Source organism: Caretta caretta, chromosome 6 (genome assembly GCF_965140235.1).
Source record: "Caretta caretta isolate rCarCar2 chromosome 6, rCarCar1.hap1, whole genome shotgun sequence".
Taxonomy (NCBI): Eukaryota; Metazoa; Chordata; order Testudines; family Cheloniidae; genus Caretta; species Caretta caretta.
The window spans coordinates 66,798,830-66,812,978 of NC_134211.1; the positions used below are offsets into that span (position 1 = coordinate 66,798,830).

The window sequence follows — 14,149 nt, forward strand, 5'->3', positions numbered from 1 at the left end:
CTGCCCCTTCCCGGGGCTCCGGAGCTCCCCTCAGCCCCCCTGGCCTCACCCCCCCTTCTCACCGCCCCCGCCCCTGGGGTCCGCTCCCCGCCCCCAGCCCCTCCCAGTTTTCAGGCCCTGCCGCTCTCACCTGCCGCCCGCAACCTCCTCCCTTCCGCGCCGCCTCGGCCGCCGGTCGCCCCCAAGCAGCGCAGCCGCCCCCTCCCGCCCCTAACAACCAGTCCCGCCCTATTGCCCTCCTCGCCCATCCTCACATCCCATTGGTCGCCCCCGCCGCAAATCCTGATTGTGATTGGGGAAAACAGATGTCTGTCAAGGTCTCGACCCCACCCTCAGCATTTTATTCACTCTAGAGTTTAGAACCCCCCCCCTACGTCTTCCTGATTGGCTCAAACCGTTGAGGCTGAGAGTTAGGATAGGATTGTAGGGATGCCAGCTGTTGCGATGCGCCCACCTGCCTCCCTCCCTCCTCTGCAGTAAAGGTGCATGTACTTCCCTTATGCTGAGTTTGGTTGCACAGCAGGGAGGGACAGGGCGGCAGGCGGAGAGAGAAGAAAGTACCTGGACATAATTAACTATCTGTTTGCGGGAGGTACTTCGCTCAAGCAATTCCTCTGTCCCCACAGAGCTATGGATGCTCATGGAGATTTTAAGTGTATTAATGTGCTCCTGGATTAAATCCCCTACCCGTTTTAATTCGGGGTGTCGAGCTCTAGATGGGTTTCAAATTCACTAGGCAAGGTGAAACTATTAAAATAATAAGGGTTTCACATGTATGAACTCAAATAACAGCACATTTCACCCAAAACAATTTGCTGTATTTCTCTAAATTTTCACTCTGAAAGGGGACACCTGTCCACCAAAAGGGGGCTTCAAATCTGGAATTTTAATTATCACTTGCTTTTGATACCAAACTAACCAATTTATTTGAGCCGATGAAGTGAGCTGTAGCTCACAAAAGCTCATGCTCAAATAAATTGGTTAGTCTCGAAGGTGCCACAAGTACTCCTTTTCTTTTTGCGAATACAGACTAACACTGCTGTTACTCTGAAACTTGATACCAAACTAGTTATTTTGTCAAAACCAAATTGTGTAATAAAAAAAAGTGTTTGAGGTGCAAGAGTTCTAAAATGAAACTGATCACTTGCATATTAAAGTTCACAGAAAATGTTGCCCATTTTGTACATTTCTACTTGTAGCCATATTTTTCTCAAAGTAGGAGTCACCATGCCTGACTCAGCATGCACTAGATAGCAGCCACCTTCATCCTCCTGAGAAAGGGAGTTTTGTATTGTGCTTTAGGCATAATACTGGGAAGCACCGTATCTGAGTTCTATTCCTATCTCTACCAAACGCTTCCTGAATGACAGGTTACATAAGTGGTGTCTCCATTTCTCAATCTATAAAATGGAGATAATAAGACTTCTCTACCTCATAGGAGCATTATGAACTGTTTTGATAACACAATAATAAGTTCTATAGAATACTTTTAAATAAAGAAGCCATTAATCCAGAGGACAGATCTTGACATACAGTGTGACCAGGCCTGTATGATCAAGAGGGAATACTACATATCACCCCTGGTAGATTAACCCTTTTGATTCTGCATTTTCAAGACACTGTTCTCTCTAGTTCCTCACCTAAATTGAGGAAGTAAAAACCAGTGTCCCTCCCTGCAATCTTCGGTTGCTAAATTCAGCAAGTTTCAGAGTAGCAGCCGTGTTATTCAGCAAGGAGACAAAAAATCAAGTAGAAGTGACGTGGTAATGTTTTGCGTGCAGTGTCCAAGTGACCCACACTTTGTGCGGTAGCTAGTCTCATCTACTGAAGTCTTCTCAGAGGCTATTTCAGCCAAAATAAAAATTACAGCAACCCAGAGCCTGCAGCTGCCCCAAGAATAGAAAAGTGCAAAAGTTACTTAAAGCAACTCTCCCACCACTTTTTTCTGAATAAGGTATAGGACTGGAGCAACAGAGAAACAGGCCCACAGGGTCTCAAAATGGGCATCCAAAAATGAGAATTAAAATTAGTGATGATTTATGAAAATGTTGTGCTAAATTAGGTGCCCACGGTCACATAGGAAGTCTGTGGAAGAAGGGAGAAGTGAACTCTGACTTCCTGACCCTCAGTGCAGTGCCTTAACCACAAAATTATTATTTTATTAACATTATTGTTATAGAAATAATAACATTAATTATTAACATTTTTCAGTGCTAACACTGAAAAAAGTCTTATTCTTTCACTATCTCTTTGCGGATCACTCTGCTTGGAGAGTGAAAACAACTAGTTAGTTCACTTTTTACAGTCAGCTTCTAGTCACTTTCACGTTGCAATTCTGATACACTAACACAATAAACCAATGGTTTGGATTCCAAGGGCATGTGTTAACATACATTTTAGATGTTTCAGCTGAAATTTTAATAAATCATGGAAACTAATCTATTGATCTTAATTTTTTTAAATCTTATTTTTACAAAATCTAAAGTCAATTCTGACCTGACGTCCCTCAAATATGGTATGTCCCAAGTGGCTTTGGTTGTATTCTACATCCAATTTACTGAAGCTAGACTCTAGACTCACTATCACGAACAAAGAATTTTAGATTACACATTGAGCTTTAAACCCGGACTCCAAAGGAATATATTATCTTTATGTCATGGGGTGACTTTCATTTCCATAGGTGATGTCATACTTAGTTGGTAAGTATAAACCAAGGGTATTGCTATCAGATGTAAAAAAAAGCCCAAATATATAATATGGTTATATTCAATTTATACAACTATCTATCTTGAAGCCAGTCTTTAGATTTTAAATTAACTCACTGCTGCTTCTCTTCTTCGCTCTGCTGGTGCCACCAGGTGCTGAACTGTGCTCCCCTACGTAGTGTTTTACGACAGAGAAGGGGAAGAGAGGATATGATGGAGGAAGAAAGATGGCTATAAAGGGAGTCTTTCATAGAATTGCACTTTCACTCACTGCAGTGGTCCAAGAGCAAATTCCTGCTGCATGTAGCTGAGCTTTATATCGAGGACTTCCACAGATGAGGGAGAAAGGAATCTACCCTCAAGGCCTCAGGTTGGGAGCAAAGCTCTGAAGCTGCAATTGCTTATGCTTTCTAGGGGTAATTAATGACTGGTAAAGTCTGCATAGCAGACGATCTAAAAGCCCAAACCCTAGTGTCCCCTGTCCTGTCCCCCAAACCTCACTCAGGAGTAATCCCTGCAGAACAGGGCTCCATGTGACATGCAGGTGATGTGGACTAAGTACTCCTTAAGTCCTGCCCTTTTCTACCCAGTGGAAGTACTTTGATTAAATCCCATTCCAACCAGGGCCCTCCTTGGTTACAGAGGAAGAGGTAAGATTTGTACCCTGTCCCCAAGGTCTTTAGAACATTTGCACAAATTTATTATAACTGCATGAACATACTGTACAAGCTCCATATTCTCACTGCAGTATGCTAGATGCCCAAATGTGTCACCTCAGTATAGTATATAGTAGTATACTTGGTCCTGCCTCAGTGCAGAGGGCTGGACTAAATGACCTCTTGAAGTCCCTTCCAGACCTACACTTCTATGACTCTGATTCTGAATTGTTACTACATAAATCTCAGTTATTTAATTACATTATGAATGGTGTAATGGGGCAAGGACTTAAGCGTATTCCAGTAAGGAACAATGTAACCAATGAAAAGAAACTGCTGAATTGGAATTCATTTGCAAATTGGATACTATTAATTTAGGCTTAAATAGAGACCGGGAGTGGCTAAGTCATTATGCAAGGTAGCCTGTTTCCTCTTGTTTTTTCCTACCCCCCCCCCACCCCCCAGATGCTCTGGTTTAACTTGGATTTAAACTTGGAGAGTGGTCAGTTTAGATGAGCTATTACCAGCAGGAGAGTGAGTTTGTGTGTGTATGGGGGTGGGGGGGGGGGGGGATGTGAGAAAACCTTGATCTATGCAGGAAATAGCCCGACTTGATTATGTAAAGAGTTGTCACTTTGGATGGGCTAGCACCAGCAGGAGAGTGAATTTGTGTGGGGGGGTGGAGGGTGAGAAAACCTGGATTTGTGCTGGAAATGGCCCACCTGTTGATCACTTTAGATAAGCTATTACCAGCAGGACAGTGGGGTGGGAGGAGGTATTGTTTCATATTCTCTGTGTGTATATAAAGTCTGCTGCAGTTTCCACGGTAAACATCTGATGAAGTGAGCTGTAGCTCACGAAAGCTCATGCTCAAATAAATTGGTTAGTCTCTAAGGTGCCACAAGTACTCCTTTTCTTTTTGCGAATACAGACTAACACGGCTGTTCCTCTGAAACCTGTCATTATGCAAGGCACTGCATTTAGCCGTATGGAGTGGAAATCTATCAACTGCATGAAGAAACTTGTACAGATACAGACAGACATCATCTTCCTTTCCAAATGCAAACAGATGGACATCGTACCAAAAGGACTGAAGGTCAAAAATCCATTACAATCTACATACCACACAGACTATGCTGACAGCTTGTGCCTCACGCTCTCAAAGAAACTGCGGAATCACCTGATCAAGATCCTCTACAGCAAACAGGGAAAGATTAAGAATGAGCTCTCAAAAATGGATACTCTCATAAAGAACCAACCTTCCACACAAACTTCCTCGTGGCTGGATTTTACTAAAACTAGACAAGCCATTTACAACGCACACTTTGCTTCTCTACAAAAGAAAAAAGACACTAAACTTTCTAAACTACTACATGCTACAAGGGGCCACAGCAATGGTTCCCTCACCCCACCTAGCAATATTGTTAACCTATCCAACTATACTCTCAGCCCAGCAGAAGCAGCTGTTCTATCTCGGGGCCTCTCCTTCTGCCCCTCCACCCCCACGAACATGATACAGTTCTGTGGTGACCTAGAATCCTATTTTCGACGTCTCCGTCTCAAGGAATATTTCCAAAATACCTCTGAACAACATACTAATCCACAGAGGTCTCCCTGCCAACACTACAGAAAGAGGGATTCTAGATGGACTCCTCCTGAAGGTCGAAACAGCAGACTGGACTTCTACATAGAGTGCTTCCGCCGACGTGCACGGGCTGAAATTGTGGAAAAGCAGCATCACTTGCCCCATAACCTCAGCCATGCGGAACGCAATGCCATCCACAGCCTCAGAAACAACTCTGACATCATAATCAAAAAGGCTGACAAAGGAGGTGCTGTTCTCATCATGAATAGGTCGGAATATGAACAAGAGGCAGCTCGGCAGCTCTCCAACACGAGTTTCTACAAGCCATTACCCTATGATCCCACTGAGAGTTACCAAAAGCAACTACAGCATTTGCTCAAGAAACTTCCTGAAAAAGCACAAGATCAAATCCGCACAGACACACCCCTGGAACCCCGACCTGGGATATTCTATCTACTACCCAAGATCCATAAACCTGGAAATCCTGGGCGCCCCATCATCTCAGGCATTGGCACCCTGACAGCAGGATTGTCTGGCTATGTAGACTCCCTCCTCAGGCCCTACGCTACCAGCACTCCCAGCTACCTTCGAGACACCACTGACTTCCTGAGGAAACTTCAATCCATCGGTGATCTTCCTGATAACACCATCCTGGCTACTATGGATGTAGAAGCCCTCTACACCAACATTCCACACAAAGATGGACTACAAGCCGTCAAGAACACTATCCCCGATAATGTCACGGCTAACCTGGTGGCTGAACTTTGTGACTTTGTCCTTACCCATAACTATTTCACATTTGGGGACAATGTATACCTTCAGATCAGCGGCACTGCTATGGGTACCCGCATGGCCCCACAGTATGCCAACATTTTTATGGCTGATTTAGAACAACGCTTCCTCAGCTCTCGTCCCCTAAAGCCCCTACTCTACTTGCGCTATATTGATGACATCTTCATCATCTGGACCCATGGAAAAGAAGCCCTTGAGGAATTCCACCATGATTTCAACAATTTCCATCTCACCACCAACCTCAGCCTGGTCCAGTCCACACAAGAGATCCACTTCCTGGACACTACAGTGCTAATAAACAATGGTCACATAAACACCACCCTATACCGGAAACCTACTGACCGCTATTCCTACCTGCATGCCTCCAGCTTTCACCCTGACCACACCACACGATCCATCGTCTACAGCCAAGCTCTGCGATACAACCGCATTTGCTCCAACCCCTCAGACAGAGACAAACACCTACAAGATCTCTGTCAAGCTTTCTTACAACTACAATACCCACCTGCAGAAGTAAAGAAACAGATTGATAGAGCCAGAAGAGTTCCCAGAAGTTACCTACTACAGGACAGGCCTAACAAAGAAAATAACAGAACGCCACTAGCGGTCACCTTCAGCCCCCAACTAAAACCCCTCCAACGCATTATTAAGGATCTACAACCTATCCTAAAGGATGACCCAACACTCTCACAAATTTTGGGAGACAGGCCAGTCCTTGCCTACAGACAGCCCCGCAACCTGAAGCAAATACTCACCAACAACCACATACCACACAACAGAACCACTAACCCAGGAACTTATCCTTGCAACAAAGCCCGTTGCCAATTGTGCCCACATATCTATTCAGGGGACACCATCACAGGGCCTAATAACATCAGCCACACTATCAGAGGCTCGTTCACCTGCACATCCACCAATGTGATATATGCCATCATGTGCCAGCAATGCCCCTCTGCCATGTACATTGGTCAAACTGGACAGTCTCTACGTAAAAGAATAAATGGACACAAATCAGATGTCAAGAATTATAACATTCATAAACCAGTCGGAGAACACTTCAATCTCTCTGGTCACGCAATCACAGACATGAAGGTCGCTATCTTAAAACAAAAAAACTTCAAATCCAGACTCCAGCGAGAAACTGCTGAATTGGAATTCATTTGCAAATTGGATACTATTAATTTAGGCTTAAATAGAGACCGGGAGTGGCTAAGTCATTATGCAAGGTAGCCTGTTTCCTCTTGTTTTTTCCTACCCCCCCCACCCCCCAGATGCTCTGGTTTAACTTGGATTTAAACTTGGAGAGTGGTCAGTTTAGATGAGCTATTACCAGCAGGAGAGTGAGTTTGTGTGTGTATGGGGGTGGGGGGGGGGGGATGTGAGAAAACCTGGATCTATGCAGGAAATAGCCCGACTTGATTATGTAAAGAGTTGTCACTTTGGATGGGCTAGCACCAGCAGGAGAGTGAATTTGTGTGGGGGGGTGGAGGGTGAGAAAACCTGGATTTGTGCTGGAAATGGCCCACCTGTTGATCACTTTAGATAAGCTATTACCAGCAGGACAGTGGGGTGGGAGGAGGTATTGTTTCATATTCTCTGTGTGTATATAAAGTCTGCTGCAGTTTCCACGGTAAACATCTGATGAAGTGAGCTGTAGCTCACGAAAGCTCATGCTCAAATAAATTGGTTAGTCTCTAAGGTGCCACAAGTACTCCTTTTCTTTTTGCGAATACAGACTAACACGGCTGTTCCTCTGAAACCTGTCTTTATACCAGTATAACTGTGTTCACGCAACAGGGTGAGCAGGGGGGAAATGTTGTACCACTTTGACTATACTGGTATAGTTCAAGTGGTACAATTCATGTGTGTGGATGAGCAGTGAGAATTTTTCAAAATTTCTGACTGTTCCTCTAGCCCTAGAGCAGCTCCACCGGTGTTAGCAAAGGTGTAAGCATTGTGTAAGCAGACATTTTTACCACCATGACATTGAACTGTGCTGTGAGCAAATCTAGATGACATGGTGGTTAAAACACTGGCTTCCCATTTACACTTCTACCACTGGTGGAACTGCACTGATGCTAGAGGGGTGGTGGAAGGATTTCAGAAAATCCTTAACGTGTGCAAGATCTTATAGTCCAGCAGTCATGTCAAAACAGAGATCACTAAAATCATAGGATGTTTTCATCTTAAGAAACTTGCTTAAAGAGTGAATGATAAATTGCTACACAGCAATTGGTCACTGTTAATACAGAAGGAATTTGAATAATTCCTGTGCAATGAGACATTGCTTAAGGCATGAACAAAACTTTTCTATCCCTGTTTCTCCCGGGCTGCTCTTTGTATGTCCTCCATGGGTTAGGATAAAAAACGGTCTGTGATGCATGGCCAGAAAGGGTTAACCAGCTTTCAGGCTAATTGACCCAGATTCAACCTTTAGGGACATATTGGTAGATTTTTGTGTTTTTGTGTGTTTACATATATACTGTTAGAGACTAACAGTGTAATATTGAGAAGTCCCTATCTATGCTGTATTCTGCTAATTCAGAGATCAAAAGGAAATCCTAACATCTAAATGAACTGTAAAAATAGTGATATCACTGTATTCATCCCTCTTTGAATTGTATAGCAAATCACTTGCAAATGGTGGAAAACAGGCAATTGCCTTATGTTAACCCCTGTAGCTAATTACTGGTGATGCTTAGAAAATAGGTCTACTTTGAAGTCTCCCTGATTGCCTATTGTTTGCCTCAGGACTCTGAGCTGTCAAAAGAAGGCCTGGAACTGTATAAAAACTCTTGGGTCCTGATCCTTTTTATCTCAGATCTGCTTGATGCTTCATGCAGGGGAAGCTTAAGTCGTAAGGCTGAGATCTCCAGTTCTATCTGGATCACCCTGAATATGAACATTGGACTATAACCTATGGATTAATTCTGACAGAACTCTTTGCAACTACAAAGCTCACCATCACTACTATGAATCTGATCTCAGAACTGTATTCATGTCTATATGTATACTGATCTTTTAACCAATACTCTTTCTCTTTTCTTTTTAATAAAACTTTAGTTTAGATAATAAGGATTGGCTGTAAGCGTGTATTTGGGTCAGATCTGAAATATTCATTAACCTGGGAGGTAATGTGTCCAATCCTTTGGGATTGGTAGAACTTTCTTATATGATGAATAAGATTTTCAGTAATCCTCATCATAGTTGACTTGGGTGGCTGGGTGGAGGCCTGAGGCTGGGTTGCTTTAAGGGAACTATGTTGTTAGCTTCTGGGTAACCAGTAAGGTATTACAGAAGCTGTTTTGTGCTGGCTTGGTAAATCTAAGTATTGGAATATCCACCAGCTTTGGGGACTGTCTACCCCATTCTTTGCAGTTCACCCTAATTGAGTAACCTCAGCGTGGCTCCCTGGGACCCCCATCACATGGTCTGAAACCATTACCTTTAGCATAGTTATTGGGAGAAAAAGCCTTGCCCAAATAGCTTGTAAAGAACATGCCTTGTGCACATTAAAAGTCTATTGTGCTGATACTAGACGTGGGATGGGGGTGGGGTCAGCTAGATTGTACCCTGTGTCTCAATTGTGCATACACAAGGTAATCCTATAGTGCAATTACTTCTTCCAGCTTCTCTTCTCTTTCATTTTATTATGTGGATTTCCCCCTCATGCACACTTACTCCTCCTCCCTCCCATGAAAAGCAAGAAGGCTGGAGTCTGGGAGTCTGCAGCTTTGTGTTTATACACTTGCTATAGAGACACTGCAGATGGTATCTGTTCAATATTACCAAGTCTTGGATGGCCTGTATTGTGAGCATAAAAATAAACTTAATAAATCCCAATAAAATAGACTGCAGGATTCCACTGGGAATGAGACGTGACAACTGAACTGGGGATCCGGCTCACATCTTTTGCACAATTTCAGCTTTATCTTGCAAGTTTTTACGTATTTCCTTTTGATGGGGGGAAGAAGTTGTTTAGACTTCTCTCCTCTTCCATCTGGTTATTTCACAGTGACCCTGTGAAATTAAAATAACTTTTAATTATTATTTCTCTTAATTTATTTTAATTGTACTGTTCAAATTTAGGGAAAAACTATTTTCTTGCTGGGGCTCTGTGTACTAGATAACCAGGATTACAGACCACAAACTAACAGAGGATAAGAAAAATCCCTAAGAGAGAGAAATGCAGCTGGAGATAGGCCAAGATTACTGGTAAGAGATGCTTCACTGAGTGAGTGCATTCATATGATTGTGGTGGTGGGGGTGTGTGTGGAAATTACTGAATAGCTCTTGAGAAACAGGCTTGTGAATTAGCTCTTAGTCTTGTTATCTGGCTGTAGACTTTACAGCGACAACAATAAGGAGCAGATTTCACAATCCTGCCCAGTGTCCTTACAGTGCTGACACAGCGGGTGTCATTGGGTTGAATGGAAAGGATTGTCAGGACTCTGGTTTATGGAAACCTACTGCAGCAGGCTTGAAATGCTCTTCTTCCATAGTGGGTGTTGCTTTTGATGCCAGAGCAAAAATGATAGCGTAGGGTGCAGGTTGCTAACAAAGTAAGAATGAGAAAAAGGATGTAACTTAATTTGACTTCCTAAAAGTAACTGTTTGCTAGAAACAAAGAGAAAGTGCCAGGCCATTTGCTCTATAGTGAGCTGAGTAGGGCTTTTATGGGGTGGAAAAATAAAGCCTACTTTGGGCCTGTCAAATGCATTTTGACCCTAAAGAGGATGGTCTTCCAGTGTATAAAGAAGTAAAAAATTAGACTGATCATGAGCCCAATCCTGCAAGGTATCAAGCATTTTCACTCCCATTAGAGAAGGGCACTCATACCCTGGCAACATCAGGCTCCCTGGGAGCTAAGTGTTGCATTTTAAAACTCAAGATTTCAATTCTCAGGAGAACACATTGAATAGAGTTTTTAAAAGACCTAAATCTCTTTGAAGTGTCATTTATTTCTGTTCAGAAGCCACTTGTGGCTCTTTAATAAGTAGTTACTCAACATGCTTTTATGTCCTCTTAAATAAAATGTGTGTGGCTCTTGGCAATGTGGCTGATATGCTCATAAAATTGGAGTAACATTGTGCTAAGCTCTAATTAGAATGTTTAATTGAAACTCCTGTTGCCAGAATGTATGTACAAGCAGCAGCTGAGGACTACCTATTCATTCACAGGAATTTTGTGCTCCTTTCCCTCTATTTATTTAAAAAGCTTTAAGTTACATTATTCTTTCCCTTTAACCACTTTTCTTGAAATATCAGCATATGAATGAAAACAGCAAAACCAACTCTGAGTTTATGGTTCTTAGCCACTGATACCTACACCGGTATTAGTGTTTACAGCTTTTGTGACTGGTTCTCTAGGCTCCCTTTCCCTGCCTGAAACCAAAATGATCTCTCCTGCACCAAGTCATTCAATGGCTATCTGGTTCCAACCACTCTAGTTGTAACCACTCTCCAGCTGCAGAGAGTCAGCCGCCTAGTGAAACTCTGTAGTGGTGGATTATCTAGTCCCACTCCTAATTCTTACCTGGCTCAATCCTGTTCCCACCCAAACCCTGCTGCACAAGAAAAAGGGGATATCCCCACAGAAATGAGCTCCACACCATAGACTGAGTGCAGATCCCTTAGTGACCTCCATAAACTTTGTCCTCCTGGATAGTCACTGGTTCCGCTGCATCTGGAGCTTTCTATGACACAGAGGAGCAGGCAGACTTTGGTCCTTAATGATGAGCCTCTGTGATGGACCTTGTGTTCCTGCTGTCCACCTATTATGAAGCCAGGGTTACTCCAAACCCTCATGTGAGACTAGCTCTGTTGCAGCACAAGCTCATTTGAAGATATGAGTGCGCACAAATGATGCATAGGATGCTACTGAGTGATACAACTGAATTTTTTTAGGTGAACTGGTACAGTTGCCTGAAAAGGTTTCCAGAAATACTGGGCCAAATTCATTCCAGATGAGTTTGAACCACTATATCTATACACCATAGCCAACATTAAAAGTATAAGGCATCTTAGCCATCAGGAAGGTAAAACTGAGCCTCAACTGAGGTTCACATTTTCCTCTGTCCCATAGAGAACTAGTTAACTCCCTCTTTATTTCTGTCAATTATTGACATCAGAAAGGCAAAATCTTGAAACCAGGTCATAGAAAACATTACACCACTAAAGACAAGAGCTCCCTAACAATTTCAAGCTTCCACCTCCATTATTTTTCATTATAGCCCTCATTTTGGGTCTTGGTCATATATTAAAAAGGCCTGTGTCAATCGGTTTGGGTCTTGGAGAGTTGAGAGCTATGGTGGTAGAAAATGACATGTACATTAATGTTAGAGCTGAGAAGCTAGGTTCTGATCTCAGTTATAGTGGTATCCAGAGTAACTTCAATGTACTCATTAAAGTTACTCTAGATTTCTTCTTATTCTGCAGAAGAATCAATTACACTAGACTAATTCCAGCAGTAATTCCCACATAATAATCTAGGTGGTGAGATTTTTAAATGTCCTCCTATAGATCTATACTTAGCTGTCATCTACATTCAGTATTCACCATGGTATAAAACCATATAGTGTTACACACACACACACACACACACACTGCTTTCACCTTCATGACACTCAGATTTCAAGGCAAACTATCAGTCCTGCCAAGAAAGTTTAAATATATATATAAAATGGTCTAAGAATTGTGTTCAAACATTCTGGGAATAGACTATCAAAAGAAGTGTGTGAAATATTATTCTTGATCTGCCACCTAGAGGCAAGGCCTCAAACATCCAGAAAATTAACAAGCTTACAGACAATAACTAAGGTTTTGTCTACACATAAAAATTGTACTGCTTTAGCTATACCAATATAGTTAAAGCAGTACAGTAACTCCTCACTTAATGTCCTCCCACTTAATGTTGTTTCAAAGTTACATTGCTGCTCAATTAGGGAACATGCTCGTTTAAAGTTGTGCAATGCTCCCTTATAACGTTGTTTGGCTGCCTGCTCTGTCCACTGCATGTAAGATTTTGTGGAAGAGCAGCGACTTTACAAGGGAGCACTGCAAAAGTTCCTCTTCTCCGCCTCCGCCTCCTCCCCCTCCCTCCCAGAGCTTCTCCCCACCCACCAAACAGCTGTTTGGTGGCGCCTAGGACTTTCTGCATCTTCACTCCTCCCGCTCCCTCCCAGAAAGTCCTTAGTGCGAAGCGCTGGGAGGGAGTGGGAGAAACGGGGAAGCGCCACGTCTCCACCCCTTCCTCCTCCCTCCCAGAAAGTCCTAAGTGCCGCCAAACAGATATTTGGCAGCGCTTGGGACTTTCTGGGAGGGAGGGAGAGGAGCGAGAAAGCACCGCGTCTCCACTCCTCCCCCTCCCTCCCAGGAAGTCCTAAGCCCTTAGGACTTTCTGGGGGCAGGGAAGGAGTGGGGATGCGGCATGCTCCAGAGAGGAGGTGGAGTGGGGGTGGGAAGAGGTGGGCCTGGAGTGGAGCGGGAAGAGGTGGGCCTGAAGCATCCCCCGGCAAAGTCGGAGCCCGTTCTTCTCTGGGTAAGCTGCCACTGCTGCTGCGAAGGTGCTTCCTAGCGTCCTTGCCTGCAGTGGGCTGTGCCTGTGTGGGGTAAGCCAGGGGCACTTCCCAACCACAGTACAGTACACACTGTACAGTATATAATGCCTTTTGTCTGCCCCCCAAAAATTTCCTTGGAACCTAACCCCCCACATTTACATTAAATCTTATGGGGGGAAAAAAAAGATGGATTTGTTTAACGTTGTTTCACTTAAAGTTGCATTTTTCAGGAACATAACTACAACATTAAATGAGAAGTTACTGTACAACTCTCCTGGAATAGATGCAGTTATGTCAGTATAAAGGATCTTTATACTGGTACAACTATTCCTGTTTGGGGAGGAGAATAAGCTATACCAGTATAAGGCACCTCTATATCAGTATAACACTAGGTGTTGTATTGGTATAACCACTTTGGTAAAAAATTACACCCCTAACTGAAATAATTATACTTGTACAAAACCTGTGTCTAGATATGGCAGAACAGACAGATGAGATCTTTTCTAGTGCTCTAAGCAAAGAAGACAATTGCCTACCTCTGACACCCTCTCTTCTCTAAAGCAGCTTTATAACCCATTTGGTCTCTTGTCATTTCTATTTCTAGAATGTGATTCTTGTTTTTGCTCCATTCACTGCAGCAGGTGTCTTAAGAATTCTCAAATACACTCCAGATTGCTTTGGGTTGGTCACAGTAGCAGCCAGCAAAAAGCCTTCTGGGGCACATCTGAAATCACCAGTGCCTGCTTAAATGATAAACAAGGGCAGTTTCTTGAACTGGTGGGACTGGGAAGTCAGAAATATCACAGCTGAAGTAGCATGGTTTGGGACTAGCCATTGATAAGTGACTAGCATT

General features: G+C 43.3%; 1 protein-coding gene across 9 annotated transcripts in view; it reads right to left on the reverse strand.

Moving 5' to 3' along the window:
* LOC125638864 (protein numb homolog) overlaps positions 1-14,149 on the reverse strand; it is a 273,102-nt gene that overhangs the window by 157,072 nt on the left and 101,881 nt on the right. For 4 of the 9 annotated variants that reach the window (XM_075129673.1, XM_075129671.1, XM_075129672.1 and 1 more), the window contains exon 1: positions 131-205. The exons of 4 other annotated variants lie outside the window; for them this stretch is intronic. The gene's annotated coding sequence lies outside the window, so the exon portion shown is untranslated. Of the gene's footprint in view, positions 1-130; positions 206-14,149 lie in introns of those variants that run through there. One more of the 9 variants, XM_048855103.2, reaches the window with a different exon arrangement.